The 17,883-nt window shown below is 39.3% G+C and overlaps 1 protein-coding gene across 1 annotated transcript in view; it reads right to left on the bottom strand.

Moving 5' to 3' along the window:
- Window positions 1–14,404, bottom strand: part of LOC125235312 (disheveled-associated activator of morphogenesis 1-A) — a 224,622-nt gene extending 210,218 nt beyond the window's left edge. Inside the window, exon 1 of the mRNA XM_048141841.1 lies at window positions 14,240–14,404. The gene's annotated coding sequence lies outside the window, so the exon portion shown is untranslated. The remainder of the gene's footprint in view (window positions 1–14,239) is intronic.
- Between the last annotated feature and the right edge of the window lie 3,479 nt (window positions 14,405–17,883).

Below are 17,883 nucleotides of genomic sequence, written 5' to 3'. Positions count from 1 at the left end.
AGTGGTAAATTTGTATTATGTATATCCTGTACTACAATCATCTGAGACTACTTCTTTGTTATAAGGCTTTAGAATAGAGTAAATGAGGATATGATGAATCCAATTTGTTTCAGAAATCACCTCAGAATAAGTGTCAATTTCTTCGAAAACTTACGTGTTTTTGAAGTAGTTTTAATATAAAAATAATCTGCAACGCTTACTCAAACAGATTTTATGCAAAAGTTTTCTATTAATTGCAATTTAATATTTTTGACGATTTTTTAAAAATGCCTCCTTATTACCGGTTACGCGCGCTTGCGATGTCAGTACCGCGGCAGAGCTTGTAGAGGCAGGACGTATGTTAGTCCGCTCCGCACGCGGCTCGACGATCGCGAAGTTATTTTGTCATTGTGTGCGGCACCCGCCGTGTCCAAAACCGCACTTGTGTGCGTGTTTGGCTGTACTGTTGCATGTATACTGCGACCGAAAACTTTGATCCTTGGGTTGACGACTTTGGTAACTAACTAATTAACTTGACTAATATTTTTAGTAAGTATTATTTATTATTGAATATCATTTGAGGTTACTGACTCGTCTCAACAAAATCTTTGACAATAGATGGTACTCAGGATCTGATGATGAAGTCAGATGGTAGTCATGAGTTCTCATCAACCAGGTCTTGAAACCATTTCGTGTTTGGGCTCGTTTGATTTGCCTCAACAAGATCTTTGACAAGAGGTGATGGTACCCAGGATCTGATGATGAAGCCGGAAGGTAGTCATGAGTTCCCATCAACCCGGTCTTGAAACCATTTTGTGTTTGGGCTCGTTTGATTCGCCTCAACAAGATCTTTGACAAGAGATGGTACCCAGGATCTGATGATGAAGCTGGAAGGTAGTTAAGAGAATTCATCAACCAGGTCTTGAAACCACTCCGTGTTTGGGCTCGTTTGGTTCGTCTCAACAAGATCTTTGACAAGAGATGGTACCCAGGATCTGATGGTGAAGCCGGAAGGTAGTCAAGAGTATTCAACAACCAGGTCTTGAAACTCTTCTGTGTTTGGGCTCGTTTGATTCGTCTCAACAAGATCTTTGACAAGAGATGGTACCCAGGATCTGATGATGAAGCTGGAAGGTAGTCAAGAGTATTCCACGACCAGGTCTTGAAACAACTTCGTGTTTGGGTTCGTTTGATTCGTCTCAACAAGATCTTTGACAAGAGATGGTAATCACTCTTTTATACTCTGGCGCATCCACTGTCTCAGTGTGTCAACAGTCAACTAAAGCAGGTAGGCGTAGCATAGAGTTGTATTTCCTTACAAAAAACCAATACATAGATGTGGACCTTCCTGTGCTCCATGCAATTAAAACAACATAATATTTAAAAACCGGCCGAGAGCGTGTCGGGTCACGCTCAGTGCCTACACTGAGCGTGGCCCGACACGCTCTCGGCCGGTTTTTAAAGCCGCGTTGGTAAATAGCCGCTCGGCTCTTCCGTAGTTTTCCATATTTTTCAAAAACTATAGAACCTATCAAGTTCAAAACAGTTTTCCTAGAAAGTTTATAAAGTTCTACTTTTGTGATTTTTAAATATTTTTTTAATATATGGTTAAAAACTTAGAGGGGGGGGGACACTTTTTTTTTCTTTAGGAGCGATTATTCGCGAAAATATTAATATTATCAAAAAACGATTTCAGTAATTCATTTTTAAATACCTATCCAACAATAAATCATACGTTAGGGTTGAAATGAAAAAAAAAAATCACTCCCTAACTTATATTGACCGGGATATAGACCGTGAATATAAGTCTAATGAAAATAACCATGAATCATTCAAAACTCTTACATTTTAAATATAAAAAAAAACTACTTAAAATTAAAGAAAACCGATCTTAGTTCCATTATATACAGAGTGGGGCCTGTAACAAAGGCGAAGAATTGAACTGTAGGCTATTCTCCTTATACTGATCAACATTTATTCAGTGACTTTTAAAAATTATGAAGTCTTTAAATTTTTAATTTTTCATACAAAATAAATATTAGCTTCAATGTACGCCATTATTGTTGTCATTGACGTTGTCTGTCACACTTTAGACTTAACAGAATTCGCAATACATTACCTCTTAGAAAAAACTTTCAAGGGTGATAAAAATCAAAATACAAGTTATTTTTAAAAGTCGCCGAACAAATGTTGATCAGTGTAAGTGCGTTTTCACATTATCCGATCCGATATCGGATGTCGGACCGATATCCCATACATTACAGGCGCCATCTTGGATTTTTTCTATTGAAATGCTTCCGACATCCGATATCGGATCGGATAGTGTGAAAACGGCTTAAGGAGAATAGCCTAGAGTTCAATTCTTCGCCTTTGTTACAGGCCCCACTCTGTATATGTACCTAGAAAACATCATCATCTTCCTTGCGTTATCCCGGCATTTGCCACGGCTCATGGGAGCCTGCGGTCCACTTTGACAACTAATCCCAAGATTTGGCGTAGGCACTAGTTTTTACGAAAGCGACTGCCATCTGACCTTTCAACCCAAAGGGTAAACTAGACCTTATTGGAATAAGTCCGGTTTCCTCACGATGTTTTCCTTCACCGAAAAGAACCTAGAAAACATATCATATACAAAATAAAATAAAACTAAGAAAACGGATTATATTCATTATACGCGATATAATCTGATTCCATAAATTTATTTCATGAGTAACTATCGCGGTGACAGAAGACAATATTATATACACAATTTATTATATTATAAAAGTTTTTTAATTTATTTCTTCCAAGGCTACACACGTTTTAATAAAAAAAACTGTGATAAGTTTAATAATTAAACTAAAAGGTCATGTATTTATGCACGAAATCATGTATGCAAATATGTAATATATATGGTGGTGTTTTTACGCAAGTATCAATAATGGTTAGTCCGCAACGCCACTGACGGCGTGGCGGTACCGACCATGAATGCTATCCCTTTCGCTCTAGCCGCACGTAAGGTTGGTTCGAAGAGGATCGCACGCTATGTCTGTACCGCAGGCTACAATCGTTATGCTTCTGGTTATAGTGTGCGTCTGCACACAGGCGCACGCCAGCGCCGCCGGCGTCGAAATGCGAGCAAGCAGATTTTTTGAAAGCGCTCTTAATGACTGCCAAAATGTAGAGGATTATTCAGTCTTATTTATGACTGTCTTATGCATTAATAGTTATTTGTTATACAAGAGTGCAAAGTTGTATTTTAACATCGAGTTTGGAATTGAAAAACGAGCAAGCGAAAGGATTCTATAGTTGAACCACGAGCGAAGCGATTGGTTCGAGAATAGAATCCAGAGCTTGCGAGTTTTTCAACACACGAGAAGTAAAATACATTTGCACTCGTGTGCAACACAAAACTTTTCCCCTCACTATAGCGAGGAAAGTACAATGCAAAAAACCCGTTTATCACTGCTTCCAGTAGATCCAAAGGTGGTAAAACATCTTCATCCCTAGCAGTGGCGGGGCGTGAAAATTTTCGATGGTAAAGCCGGAGGGGTTTTTGGCATCTGTTTTGTATGGACTTCTACAGATACTAGAGAATTTTAGGGAACCCGTTGGGAATCGAGTTGTATCGACGCTCCGCCACTGATCCCTAGATTAACCCACTTTTATCAGTTTTAAAGCAGAAAATTTGCCTCTATTCAAGGTCAAATTACTTTATCTACTAGTAAAATACAATGCGTTTTTACCCGCTGGTATTAAAGAGACAAAACATGTGTTTCCGAGCTAGTGAGGGAAAAATAAATATACTTAGGGACCGTCCACACTCAAGAGATGCATGTCCGTCGACGCAGAACGGACGTCAGCGCCACGCCGCCTGACGAATCATCATCATGAGATAATAAGTTAATAACATGTAGACAAACAAACCGCGAAGAAGATTGTATAAAGTTGCAACACGATTTCGGAAGGAAAAGCGAGGATATAAAGACTGAAAGATTGCTACCGATATTATAGAGATGATGATGAGAGCGGCATTCTACAAAAAGAAAAAGCTATCTATTAAACAAATTAATTCTGTAGAATAAACGGTCATCTTATCCAAAGTAATCCAAACCCAACACTTGTGCGTTAACAAAGTGAAATTGGTAATGGTAAATTAGACGAACTTCGAGTGGAAAAGTTGAAATTCATAATCCGTAAGCTCTGGAAAACTACTCCGTCTAAAAAATTCTGATAGGTACATTATGTGCCTTCTTTTATTTATTCGGGAGCCAACAAAAAAATGAAGTGGTAGTCACGAAATTTAATTAAAAATTCGTACCAAGTCATGTAACCTGTGTGTATTCCATTACAGCACATGACACACACGATCCTTAGAAATAGTTAATCATGGGGTTGAAGACGTAAGGCGATATTGTTGCAACACGACACCACACCCCACAGTCAAGGGTGTTTAGAATTCCTATAGGGTTTCTAACGATTACATGCCGAAGAGTAAAATGGAACTGGTTAGAGTGGCTCCTGATTATCCTGAATCGGAATCCTTTGACACATACAACACAAAAAATTTTGACATGACGAAATGTGATATTGTGAGTATTGTGACGCAACTGGCTGACCTTTTGTAGAACCTATTGTTGACTTTGATTATCACATGTTATGTTACATTATATCAGTAGGTAGATAAAGTTAATTGTGCTGATACTGGTGAAATGAATCCACATGTACAGGCATAAAGAAGTGATGATTTCTGTACCTTGTCGCTTGTAATTTTGACAATTTCGCATGACATTTCAAACAAGTCGTTAACAGAACAAGGTACAGAAATCATCACTTATTTATGCCGGAGACTGTAATTAGGTACATAATGGACAGTGGTCGCGGAGTGGAAGATTCTACTTTTGGCTAAAACTGTTGAAATACATATATACATAACTGCCAAATGGCCAAACGAGGGTGACTAAACCTACCACGCACAGCACATGAAACTGTTTAAGTTTCGATCCACACTTGGCAATAAAGGGGTAGAAAGAAAACAATGTCGTGGTATTGCAGTGACCGGTATAAGACCATCGCCCACACCGCAATTGAACCCATAACCACTGTCGACTTCTACGACACCCACGGAAGGAAAGGAGGTGCTGAAATTTTTAACCCGTCAACTACTTGACGTTTGGTATACATATATGAGTGTCAAATGACTAAATGGAGTCAGAAATCAGCACATGTAATTAGTTCACAGGTCACATGTACAAGTACACAATGTTTCGCCACGATAACGTACCGAAAAACTCATTTTTACAAACCCAACAGGTTTTGCAAAGCAACGATGATCGCTGAAAAACTAAACAAAATACTAGTTCGACCAGATTGCGTTGAAAATCGATATTGCTGCATTATTCATTACATTTCGTACAAATAGTTTCGTACGTCGAAACGAGAGTAAATACATTAATGTTGATTAAAAACGAGTATCCAGTAATTAGCGAATGCTTGGAATACGTGGCGTTCTCAAGAAAAAGGTTCATCCACCACACATGAGCGGAATAATTGACATAGGGGCGCGATAAGAGGCGCCCGGCGGACGCAGGCGGGAAGCGTGTGAGTCTCTCCTAAGAAGCAACATTGCTGTTTTGTGTTGTGTGTTACTTGACTGCTCGAGTGATGCGAGCAAAGCGAGCCATGCGCGCTGCACGCTGACGACATGCTCGCATCGCGCCCCGCTCTAAAAACGCTAATGTGTAGCGATGGCTTTACCGAAATTTGAAATCTTTATATGAATAGCCTGTCAGAGCGTCCTTGTGCTTAAGCGACAAAGTGGTGTCTTTTTATTGAGAACAGCACATATCTTCGCGGTTTATTCTGAACCCGATCGTGCAAAACGCGACTGGTCCGTCCAGTTGTTTGGCAAAAACGTCTAAATTGAATCACGATCATCAGGCGCGGGTCATTCTGAGATTTCTGAGACGTCAGGCCGCGTAGCTAACATGTCAATCGCTTACACTACACAATGGAACGCACCTAACAAAGTCGCACAACACTAGTATATGGCCTATCGATGCCGAATCGGCTTTCGCCGACAAAACATCGATCTTTATTATGAACATGAGTACGCATGCATTCAGCGACGAAGACCTAAGCGTACAGTCAACCAATTTGAATCCTAGGCCACTGTAGAACCCTTTCACAGTAAAAGCAGTAGAAGTCAAACTGACTTCTATAGCAAATAAAGCACACTGTCAATACGACACGGTTTTAGAGTGGCCTAGGATTCTAATTGGCTGATTGTACCTAAGCGTTCATACTAATTAACGAGCGATTTTAGGTTAGGCTAGATCCGATTTCGCGTCGATAGGTTTGGAGAAATCTTTAAGAGGGGTGATTTAAGGGGGGCGCCGTGGTTAATACCAATTAGTCATTGGCATATGCTAGCATCCTTTTTGGTGACTGTATATAGATTAAGGCTATTGTTTTTTTACTTGTATATTTTCACCAAATAAACGTTTTCTATTCTATTCTATTTTTCAGTTTTCTCATATCATCTCATTGCGCCTCTCTAAACATATTTCTGTTATATTAGCGCAATAACTTGTTACAAGTGAACGAAAAGTAGAGACTTTCTTTATGACTTCGTTCGCTACGGCGTAAACGATTGGCTTTTTGATTAGGCACTCTGTGCAGCAATCCAGTAAGGTTCTGGCAGAAAAACTGGGCAATCCTAGTGCAAATGGAGAACCAGTACTATCAAGGGATTCCTCAATTGTACTTGATAAAATGGAATCACTTAATGTGATTACGAACGCTTAAGGTGCATTCCACAAGAATTTCCCTTATGAAATGCTTGTCTTTTATGACAGTTACTTCATTCAAATTTGTAAAGCTCGAAAATATACTGCCAATTTGTTAGCCAAGTAATGAAATTCGCATACCTATAAGCTCAGTTAAAAGCGATTTTAACAGCCTTGCCGGCAAAAACAATTAAACGATAAACTACGATGAAATTATGACTTACTTAATACTTAACCCTTTCAGGTGGGCCTTTCAAAATCGTTGCGAATTTATCTTGGACTGTCTCTATTTATGGAGATAGGCACACGCACATGTCCAGTTGTTCACGGCAAATGCTTACTCCCGTAAAGTAGGTACGAATTGTTGATACCAGCTGGTTAGCGCAGCTCTAAATAAAGACGTTGAATAATCTGGGGGGAATTCGGAAGGTCAAGGACCTCGCGAACCGGCTCCGTAGTCTTCGTTACGGGGGGCGGCGAAATGCTTTGACACGTCATTACGCTTTAGTTCTATATGTGGCATTCTCAAGTAAAAGCATATTAAGCATAGGGACGCTATAACAAGTAATTCGTATAAGGAGAATAAGGATAAGTAAGCTAATTTCGTAATTTTTCCAAACCTTTTGCTTGATAACGTCACATAATACTGATCAAGTTTCAGTGCCTCTATCAGCAATTAAGTGGTTGGAAGATAACCACAAAATTAAAATTTAAAAAAAAAACCCCGACATAGTGGACCGATTTTCATAAAATATGGCTAAAACACTCCCGAAGTCCCGACTAACTAAGCTTCCAAACGTGTGTTATAAGTATGTACCATGCTTCGCGTTTTGTAGGATGCGAGATTTGTCCTCACATAAAAAAAATCTAAATCGGTTCATCCGTTCGGGAGCTACGATGACACAGACACACTTATAACACCCCGTCGTTTTTGCGTCGGGGGTTAAAAACGAAATTGTGATATTATTGTCTTGTCTGACGAAGTAGTAGTCAAATAGACCTCTTCGAACTATGGATATTTTATTATTTAACAGTGACAGTGAGCAGTGACACAAATTATCATATCAGCCCCACACCCACACCACAATTGAACCCATATCCCACTGTCGAGTCGGATTCCACGACACCCACGGAAAGAAATGGGGTAGTGAAATTCATAACCTTGGAGGAATTGTGTTGTCTATGGAAAATCTTACATATTGTGAATGTGGTGATATACAAACAACACAATATATGATGCAATTTTCAATGTGTCTAAGTGCACTGCAAAAGACCTTATAAAAGCTACCCCTCGAGGGTTGGAGGTGGCAAGATATTGGCAAAATATTATTTAGTCACCTGTGTGGTGACGGGTTAAGAATTTCACCACCCCCTTTCTTCCCGTGGGTGTCGTAGAAGGCGACTATGGGATATGGTAACCCATATTGGGGCATTAAATTGTGGCGTAGGCGAGAGGCTGGCAACCTGTCACTGCAATGTCACAGTTTCGTTTTCTTTCAACCCCTTATTTGCCAAGAGTGGCACTGAAGCTTCAGTAGTTTCATGTGTTCTGCCTACCCCTTATGGGATACAGGCGTGATTGTATGTTGTATGTATTATTTAGTTTAGAACTTATGATCCCTTCACACGATAAAAAGAAGACTTACATATTCATCTAAATCTGTGGTTTAATGTTGTTATTAGTAAACCGAAATCGAGATAGGCGTGAGCATTAATCAATCAACTTCAGTTATAAAAAGATCTCTTTTTTTTTTGTTCGAATCGGGACATTGTCGGACAATAACCTTTTGAGTCTCAGGAATTTTAACAATAGCTTTTTATGGACTTAATTTATTTCATGTTTTATGGTTTTTCTGCTAATTTTCATAAAATTAAGAAGGTTTAAGCTTTTGTGATGTATGGACTATATTTTATTCGACATACAAGTTTTTAGCAAATTCGGCTTATTTTATACTTCATCAACCATAACAGATGACAGGATACCGTCATAAAAAAAGTATTTCATTGGGACATCACGACCTTCAGCAATGAGGATACCTACGCTAATAGGAATATGTATAAAATATGTATAGAGTTCAGTTCTGATATTAATCTTCTGTTCTTCACAAAGCAACGCGTAAAGATTAAAACCAAGTTTAATTTGATATTATGTCCCTTTGCTATTGGTGGGACAAGTCATCATCACTACTAAAATTGAAGTTGTCAATTCATAAACTTTATTATCATGGTCTATTATGCTCAACGCTCCATCGAAGGACAGTAAAAGAGTGTTAATTACATTGTAAGTACCTACTACCTACCCCAAATAAGACGCTGAAGACACAGCCAGTTTTTATGACCTCCCTGTCATTGATTTCTTTGACGACTTTCCCTATTACGGTACGCATTCGCTCAAATAGAGACACTTGCACATGCAGTTATCTGCATAAGGAAGCAGCGGATCCTTGCGAGTTCATTTATAGGCTTGGAGGCGTGCCAACGAGTCCTTATAGCTATTTCAACACTAGCTCGCTTTTGTCATAGGTCTGGGAATGAGTTGGTATGTCACAATTTTTGATTTCAAATGCAAGTCGGAATCCCGATGAATACAAACACACGCTTTCTTATGAGCAGAGATCGAACAGTTGGGCGTCATTTGTATGACGTTATCGGAATAGCGAACCTAATGTTGTTAGAATGACGTCCTCTGCTTATGAAGCCCAAGCAAACCTAGCCAAGATGAAGATGACCATGGTTCTGAAGAGAGACCATGGTTGACAGTAAATGCAATGTACAACTTAAATTATCGGTTTTGAAGACCAGTCGTAGCGGTCACTACACTTTCGACGGGATCAATTATTGTCAGGAATTCGAAAGGTATTCTGAATTACCCAAATAACCAAAAGAATATAGAATATACTTAAACTGTTTCGATAGTAAGATTGTAAAGATCGGTGAGTCAAAGGCGTGAGTAACGTGGGATTACGGCTGAACGTAGCAAATCTCAGAAACTCGGGACATGATTAATCTTTCGACAACAGTTTTTAGATCTGACTAATTCTGTACCTATTTCCTCTGTTAAAATCCTTTTCAGGGAATCAGAGAAGGTAAACAAAAGTGGACATTTTTGCACTGTTTGCGAAGTTTGTGTGCGATGCTGCTTACAAGATTACATACTTAGATATAAGTTTATTATGCTTCATTGGTTTACACTTACAAGTTACAGGTACCTACTACAAAACTTATTACTTGTACCTAATACTATCTCAATTAGGGCACTCAACTGAACTGAAATTACGCTTTTTAACAATATTACACGTGAGAAAACAAGTACATTATTAAAACCATATTATATGTATAAATAATCCACAAGTTGTATTGCTATTCACAGTATGTATTATAATCCTACAAGGAAGGAAAGGAGACATAATATAATAAATAACCTATACCTACTAAATTATCGCGAACTATACCTACATATAACAGGGTTGTGTCAAGCTGTCAGCTGATCGTTGCCCAAATCTCTAAGAATCTTAAGCTTACCATGGATTCAGTCAGTCGATAAGAATGTCCTATAATATTTATGTTTTCACATCATTCACCTTATAGCAAATTGCTAGATCTACACCAGCATCGCTCCCAATAACCCATTGATCCGATTAGATAAACTGCCATCAGTTCCATCACGGAAAGGAAATTGGCGTCTGCAGACCGCTATTACCAATAAACAGATATAGGGCAGCAAATAGACCTACCTGGAGAGCTAGCCGTTAGCCAATATGACAATCTTTGATAGTTCTTCATGTCACACCGTGTACAGCCAAGCAATTGGAACCCTAGGCCGCTCTACAACCATGTCAAAATGACAAGCAGTAAGAGATTTCTTACAATCTGATTTATAACGTCACTAATGTCACTATGACATAGTTCTACAGTGGTTGATTGTACAATAGGGTACGACTGTTAATTAGGTGTAATAATTATAATAATGACCATTGATAAATGAAATCAAATATAAGACAAGATCTAACAAGATTAAATTGAAGTAAAACCATCCATACAATCACCATGCGGCATCAGAAGTTCAGAAGTGATATGTCAGTGACGTGACGTCACGTCATTAGCATTACCAATAACTTGGGCTGGACACGTTTCCAGGCATTGTGATAGACTGAGGACCAAAATTTTGACGAATTGGTAGTTGCTTTCGGCTGAAAGAAGCTTCAGGTGTCCAGTAGGGCTTTGAGTGGATGACATCCGAAAAATCGAGGTTTTAGCGTGGTTTTAGCCCAGGACCGGGATAAAGTGCTATGCTTAGCGGTGGTCGTTTGAAGGTTTTGATAATCTGGCATGAATGTGAAGTAATCGGCATAATGTCATAGCGGGACTACCAGCCTATCAAAATCCCTGCCAACTTAGTTCGGACTCTAGAAAAATCCAAGCCAATAATTTACTGAAACCCGAACCGATGAACAATAACACTGCCTCATTACAACCTGCACCGACCACACACAATGGTAGGTAAGCAGGGTTTAGTGTTATTACAACACTTAGCAAAATATCGCGGATTACGTGGCGATTGTAACCTGACGCCTGAATGGCACCATTCTTCGATTGAAAGTTTATGTTTCCGTTTCGTCAATACGATGTTTACAATTTACAGTAGTAAATATAAAAGGTTAAAGAGCATTTGCTTTTTGGAACTTGGATCTTTAGAAAATTATGTGGCATGGCAGTGAGCCAGAGGTCCAAACTCGGGGTTTTTCAGCGAGCAATGGAGCGCAGCATATTAGGTATAAAGCTAACGGATCGTATCCGGAACACCACGCTGCGCTCCAAAACAAACATAGTCGACGTAGCTTGGAAAGCGGCTAAGCTGAAGTGGGACTGGGCTGGTCATGTCTGTCGAATGAGCTATGGGCTAAGATTACCACAGAGTGGCAGCCCAGGCCAAAACTGGGACCCGGCAGACCACGTATGCGGTGGCGGAACGAGCTAGACTCCTTTTAGGAAGAATGGCCAAGGGCTGCTCAACACAGGGAAGAGTGGAAGAAGCGGGGGGAGGCCTTTGCCCAGCAGTGGGACATGACAGGCTCTCAATAATAATAATATTAATGTGGCATGGCATAAAGCACTCATTGAGAGATGAGAGACCCTGACACTGGCGTTAACCGAAACGTCGGTGACCAGTAAACTTTGACTGATGCTCAACGCAACGTTGGCCTAGCTTTATAGCTGACTCCATTGCCCACAGTAGCAGCGCTACTTTATTCCGGTTAGATGCTCAACACGCGCCTGAGCGTTTTGGCTCATGTTGATTTGGGAGGCTGTCTTTCCACTCAGGCAGAGAGGAATGAAACAATACCACACAAAAATTCAATACCATAAAACCCGAGAAAGGGTAGCCCTGGCAAGAAGAAGTTAGAAAAATAAGGTGATTCACCCAGCTAGACAATATAAGCAAGAAACCAATTCGTTTTCAGTAATCAGATACAATTGTGTAACTCGCAAACCGAGCGTAACTCGAGCCATCCTTTCCTGGATTGTTTATTTGGTTTGGCAAAGTTTTAACGGAATATATCAGGGGAATTGTGTTTCCTTGTTCTCATTTCAAGTTACACAAATAAAGGCACTTCCGTATCATCCTTTTTCTTGAGACCATATGACTGCCTATTCCCGATCCGTTTAAAACTTGGGCTGCCATAATTCGGGTTTTTGGTTTTGTCTTAGGATTTCATAAAAACTTGGCCCGTGTTCTCCTAACGAATGGTAAGAAAACCCTGAAAGCGGATGGAAAAATAAGAAGAACTTACTATAAGTCGGATTAGAGTTAGGTAGAAGAAACGGGTGGTTATTCCGTACTTGCTGTAGTTAAAAAGCTTTCGGATTAAAAAAGTTTAATGGCCGCTTTATAATTTAAGTCAAGCAGGAACAAGCCCAAAGCAGGTATAGGTAGGAAGCATGACGTCATCAACCTGGCGGAATATTAATTTGGGACACCGGAATCCGATATCCCGCCTCGGTCCGTTAAAGGGGTCATTCATCCCTCGGCTGCCAAAATTCGTGCTTAGTCCAGTAGTTTTTGCGTCAACCGTTTTGCAAATAGAGAATAAAAGGTCCAATGACGGTTTTGGACGCTTGTACTCGTTTTTTATCCAGATTTAGCCATTTTAATTTATCAACCCTTAGTCAAATTCTCATTGCTTATTGCAAATGACATGTATTAAATTAATCTGCCCTTTGGCTTGATTTGACCCTAAGTAAATGTCATTTTAAGGGGCCAGAGCGTCAAATACACATCCTTTATCAATACTTCACGTAAGATTACTATGACACGATTTTCTTTTGTATCTTAAACCTATTGTGTTCACAAATGCTTAGATGATACGTTTTTAGTCACCGAATGGCAATATCGTAAATGCGATCGCAGCTGTTTCGGCTCGGCTCGTGTCTGTCAACAGTTGCAAAGTCTGTTCACGAAACACTAACATCTGTTGGGGAGAAATTGAGAATATTCCTTCGTAAAACTCCTAAACGAAGCTTAGTTAGTTGAATTGTTGATACTACCAATTTAGTTGCCGGCGTTGTGTCATAGCCGTACACAACACCGCCTGCTTCAGGATGCGAGGATGGATCTGCAATAATCCAGAGACTCAACTTGTCCCCGATCACCTTAGAGCCCCTCAGGCGTTGGAAATCGATTTTAGATAATGCGCCAACAGCATCCGAACATTAGAAATTAGAACTTAGGGTTCTAGCGTTGAGTGGAAGTAGCGTTGGCGCCATATACCTACTAATGTAGAACTGTGTAATTGTGTATGTTTGTAATGACACCTTCGAAAGGCTTGCAAGACGCACGGCGGATTCGAAATATTTGAGAAGATACAATCACGGAGAATTGCATACATTTCCGACAGTGCCTATTAGACATTAAGAGGTCAACAATAAAAATTTGATTACGTGCTAGTAAACAATTCAAAAACTTACCTTCTGACTACAATAAAACTATACATTGCATAATACCCTGAAAATCAACTAAATAAGGAATAAGTAGGTATTTTGGCATAAAATCCGGGGAATAACTGCAGTCACCGGCAATAATATCGGACATAAAGAAGCACGCAATAATATCTGAGACTATGTTATTTATTTTCTACTAGAAATTTTCTAGAGCCATACGAGCGTGAGACATATTTATGTAGCCTTCTTTTCGTACGATGTTATTGCCGGTGACTACAAAAACCATACGCGCACACTCGCACAGTTAGCTTTACGAAGATAAATCTATCTATAGACCGATTAGGGGTTGCAGGCGAGGGTCGTAAAGTGTCTAATAGGACCAGACGGGTGTTCGTTGGGTAGGTCAAGAAAAGATAAATGTTTTCAAGTTAAATACAAAAAAATATAACCCTATTATTTAGAGAATACACAGTAGACAAATTTGTGCGAAAACAACAAAACAGCCCCATTGATAATACAATAAGTAAACAAAATGTATCTTATTTATAACTTACCTGTTAAAAATGAGCGCCGGTATTCCAATTCCCAAATGCACGCACAATATATCACAGCACAACACAAATCACACACAAAAACTCGAAATGTCGATTTGTTTTGCTCGCGATGTCACCCGTGTCCTTGAGTGACGGCCATGTTTGATTCGCCCGGTGTCGGGAGCGCTCGCGTGCCGACTGCGCGCGCAACGCGCCCCTGCCGACGCATGCGCCACGCACCCCTCGCGCCGCGCCCAGCCTTCCTTGTTCCTCATTCGCGCAGTATATGCGAAATTTGTTGCGAGGTGCATTGAATGCACTTTTGCCAAGGTTTTATTAAAAATTTAAATATTCTTTAAATTAAACGTTTCACTTCACCGATGTTGCATAAAATAATTATTTTAATTTTATTGCCTACATCCGATACATGCACATCTTTTATTAATTTTAAACACGTAAGCTATTTTGCAATGTTGATCGAGCATTATACTTTATTGCATTAAAACTTGAAATGCAAGTCACCAACGTTCAACGCTTCGCTATGAATTTAAATTCCCAAATACAATACACGGATGAAGCCCGAAGGAATTTTATTTATCACTTCAGCAATAATAGCAATTATATTAAATCTTTTAACGTAGTTTTGTCTGTGGTTTTGTTCAATACAATATCCTAATATTTCTTACTTAGTTCTCATTCACAAAATTAAATTTTGAAAAAAACTAGTGGACCGTCATGAAACATGGCTAAGAAGACTCGGGACTAATTCAGCTTTCAAACAAAAAAAAAACTAAATCTAAATCGGTTCATCCGTTCGGGTCGGGAGCTACGGTGCCACAGATAGACACACACAGCACAGACAGGCAAACAGACAGACAGACACGTCAAACTTATATATATTTTTCAGTACAGATGGTGTGTTTTATACGCACTAGTGCGAGAAGTGGTTCATTATATGTCAGGTCGAAAGTTCGTAGGGCCATCTGTACTGAAAAACGTCGTACGATACACGTGCAAAAAGGAAATTCGTAACGTGTCGATTTAAAACACTCCCTTCGGTCGTGTTTTAATTTATCGCCACTCATTTCGAACTTCCTTTTTTAAGCACTTGTATCGTAATGTGCTATAACACCCAGTAGTTTTTGCGTCGGGGATTAAAAAACGCATGGCATGAGCATGACTCTACGAGTAGAGAGTTAGCAACAATTTTAATAAAAAGGTTTTATGTAATATCGATATCCAGAAAACAGGGAATACGCAAAACGGTTCGGTTCTACCTACCTTTTAGATCCGCTTAGTAAAAACTAAAATATATTAAAAAAAAAACTTTTCTGTTTTTCGCATATACTATGCCGCTTTTGTCGTCTGCCAGACGGGTGGCCCGCGGGAGAGTCGGGGAGTCTCGCCCACTACCCGCCTACGCTATATTTCACCAACAGGATTGATAATGTTTAATAGTACATTACGATACAAGTGCGTAAAAAGGGAAGTTCTAAACGAGTGGCGATAAATTAAAACACGACCGAAGGGAGAAGAAGGGACTCGAAACTTCATCGTCGAAACTTCGGATGGCCATCTATACTGAAAAACGTCTTACGATACACGTGCGAAAAGGAAATTCGCAACGTCGTGTTTTAATTTATCGCCACTCGTTTCGAACTTCCTTTTTTACGCACTTGTATCGTAATTTTACTATTTTATTTTAGATTAGTTACAGACCTGGACTCTAGATCAGTGGTAGGCAAAGTACGGTCGGCCCGCGGACTATGTCCGGAACGCGAAGGGATTGTATCGGCTCGCCACCGGCCTTCCAAAGTAGTGTGTGATATGGCCAGCACTGCAGTAAATATGCATTTTTGGTGTAAATGTAGCCCGCATCTAAAAATTTCTCATATTTTGGCCCCCAACGAAAAAAGTTTGCAAACCACTTCTAGATACCTACCTAATTAAAATAGTAAACAGACTTCGTCGCGTGGCGTAGTGCTAAATTTTATAAAATAACCTCCCACGTTCAAAAACGATGTTGAGATGTCCTAAAATATCAGTTGCAGTTTTAGCACGATTTAGTGTTAAAAAAAAACATGAACAAAAACTATATGTTAGATGATGTTAGTGATTCTGAATTGAAAGAACAAAAAAAAAACAATATTTTGGAATTCATAATTTTCTTGGAAAAAGCTCAACTTGCACACATTTCCCCGAATAGGCAGCAATCCAGTCAAACCACTCATATCTATGGCACCACGCATGCAGCCTTTTCCTTTCCTTCTTCACCTAACTTCCGCCAAAATATACCTTATCTCAATGGGAATAGCGTAAAATAATCCGCACGTTTAAGTTGGGTAATTTGCTTGTCGAGGCAGTGATTCTCCAGATGGAGTCTCTCTTGTTTACAATGTTCATGTCGAATGCTTTATCTACCTTTTTATACAGAAAGCTTATAATTCAACAAACTACCAAACATGGCAACTGGTATACTCCATATTAAACATTTAAATCAGGTATTTAACTGACGTAAAATTGTCGAAGGTCGCTCGACATACGTATACTCCATTTCAAATTAAAATTAGGAGCACTTCAACTTGGCACGTGTCGGAGCAAACTGCATACAACTAAAGATTCAAGATTCAAAGGTTTATTCATGGTAAACACCATAGAGTTACTATAGTAGACAGAGGGAGTTTCACTGAAGACCAGTTGTGACATAACAATGGCGGACGATGTCAATTTAGTGTTACCATATCACACAAATTTACCCTACTGAATAAATGTGCCATGTGCAAACACCAAATAAAATCAAAATGAAACGTGTCTAAAAAAAGTGCACAGAGTGCAAACACCATTAAAAAATGCAATTTAACATAAGAAAAAGATATGTAGTGTATTTTTTATTACATGTCAGTAGATATATAGGTGCATATAATATAAAATAATTACTCCAACCGAAGATTTAAACATGATATAGTTCACGTTCGAAAAATCGAATTTAAGCATTTATTACTTGGGAAATAGTCAAACACACCTATTTTTTTTGAAAATATTAAATCACAATTAATAATTCCGTGGAGCGTCCTATAGACACCGTGTGTCCATAACTTTTTTTGGCGGGTATATAATACCGTGTCTATAACGGCCCAGCCACGACATTGGTCTAAGCGCGACAGCGGTGCTAGTATTTTCCAGTTTGCTGATTTTATGACCATTAATCAAATTGTGATTTTATGTACTTTTAAATGATAATTGATTAAGTTAGTCGTGAAAAGTGACATCGTATCTTTTTTCTTTCGATTGGTGTCATTTTTACGTAGTTTGACAGCGCATGTAGGCATATTTACTTATTTTTCTTCAGATGTTTTCGCCACGGGCACCTCGATCCAACTGACAGGAGATTAGTGGATGAGGTCATAGACAGAGCTGTCAATGTGGATGATAGAATCACAGCTTTTTAGTATTGAGCGTTACGTCCGTATAATATTAGGTCCATGGTAAACACATAAATTATTTACATAAGTAATTCATAATTACAAAAAATAAGATTGGAAAATAAAAAGTATCTCGGGTGTACCACGAAATGGTCCCGCCTTAGCATAAATGCTGACCCAGGGGTTAGCGCTGATCTTACGGCGAGACCAGTTTGAGGGCCACGAACGCAGCTGTACAGCCTG

This window comes from Leguminivora glycinivorella, chromosome 17, assembly GCF_023078275.1.
Source record: "Leguminivora glycinivorella isolate SPB_JAAS2020 chromosome 17, LegGlyc_1.1, whole genome shotgun sequence".
Lineage (NCBI taxonomy): Eukaryota > Metazoa > Arthropoda > Insecta > Lepidoptera > Tortricidae > Leguminivora > Leguminivora glycinivorella.
The sequence above is the reverse complement of the archived record's forward strand: the minus strand, read 5'-3'. Positions and strand labels throughout refer to the sequence as shown.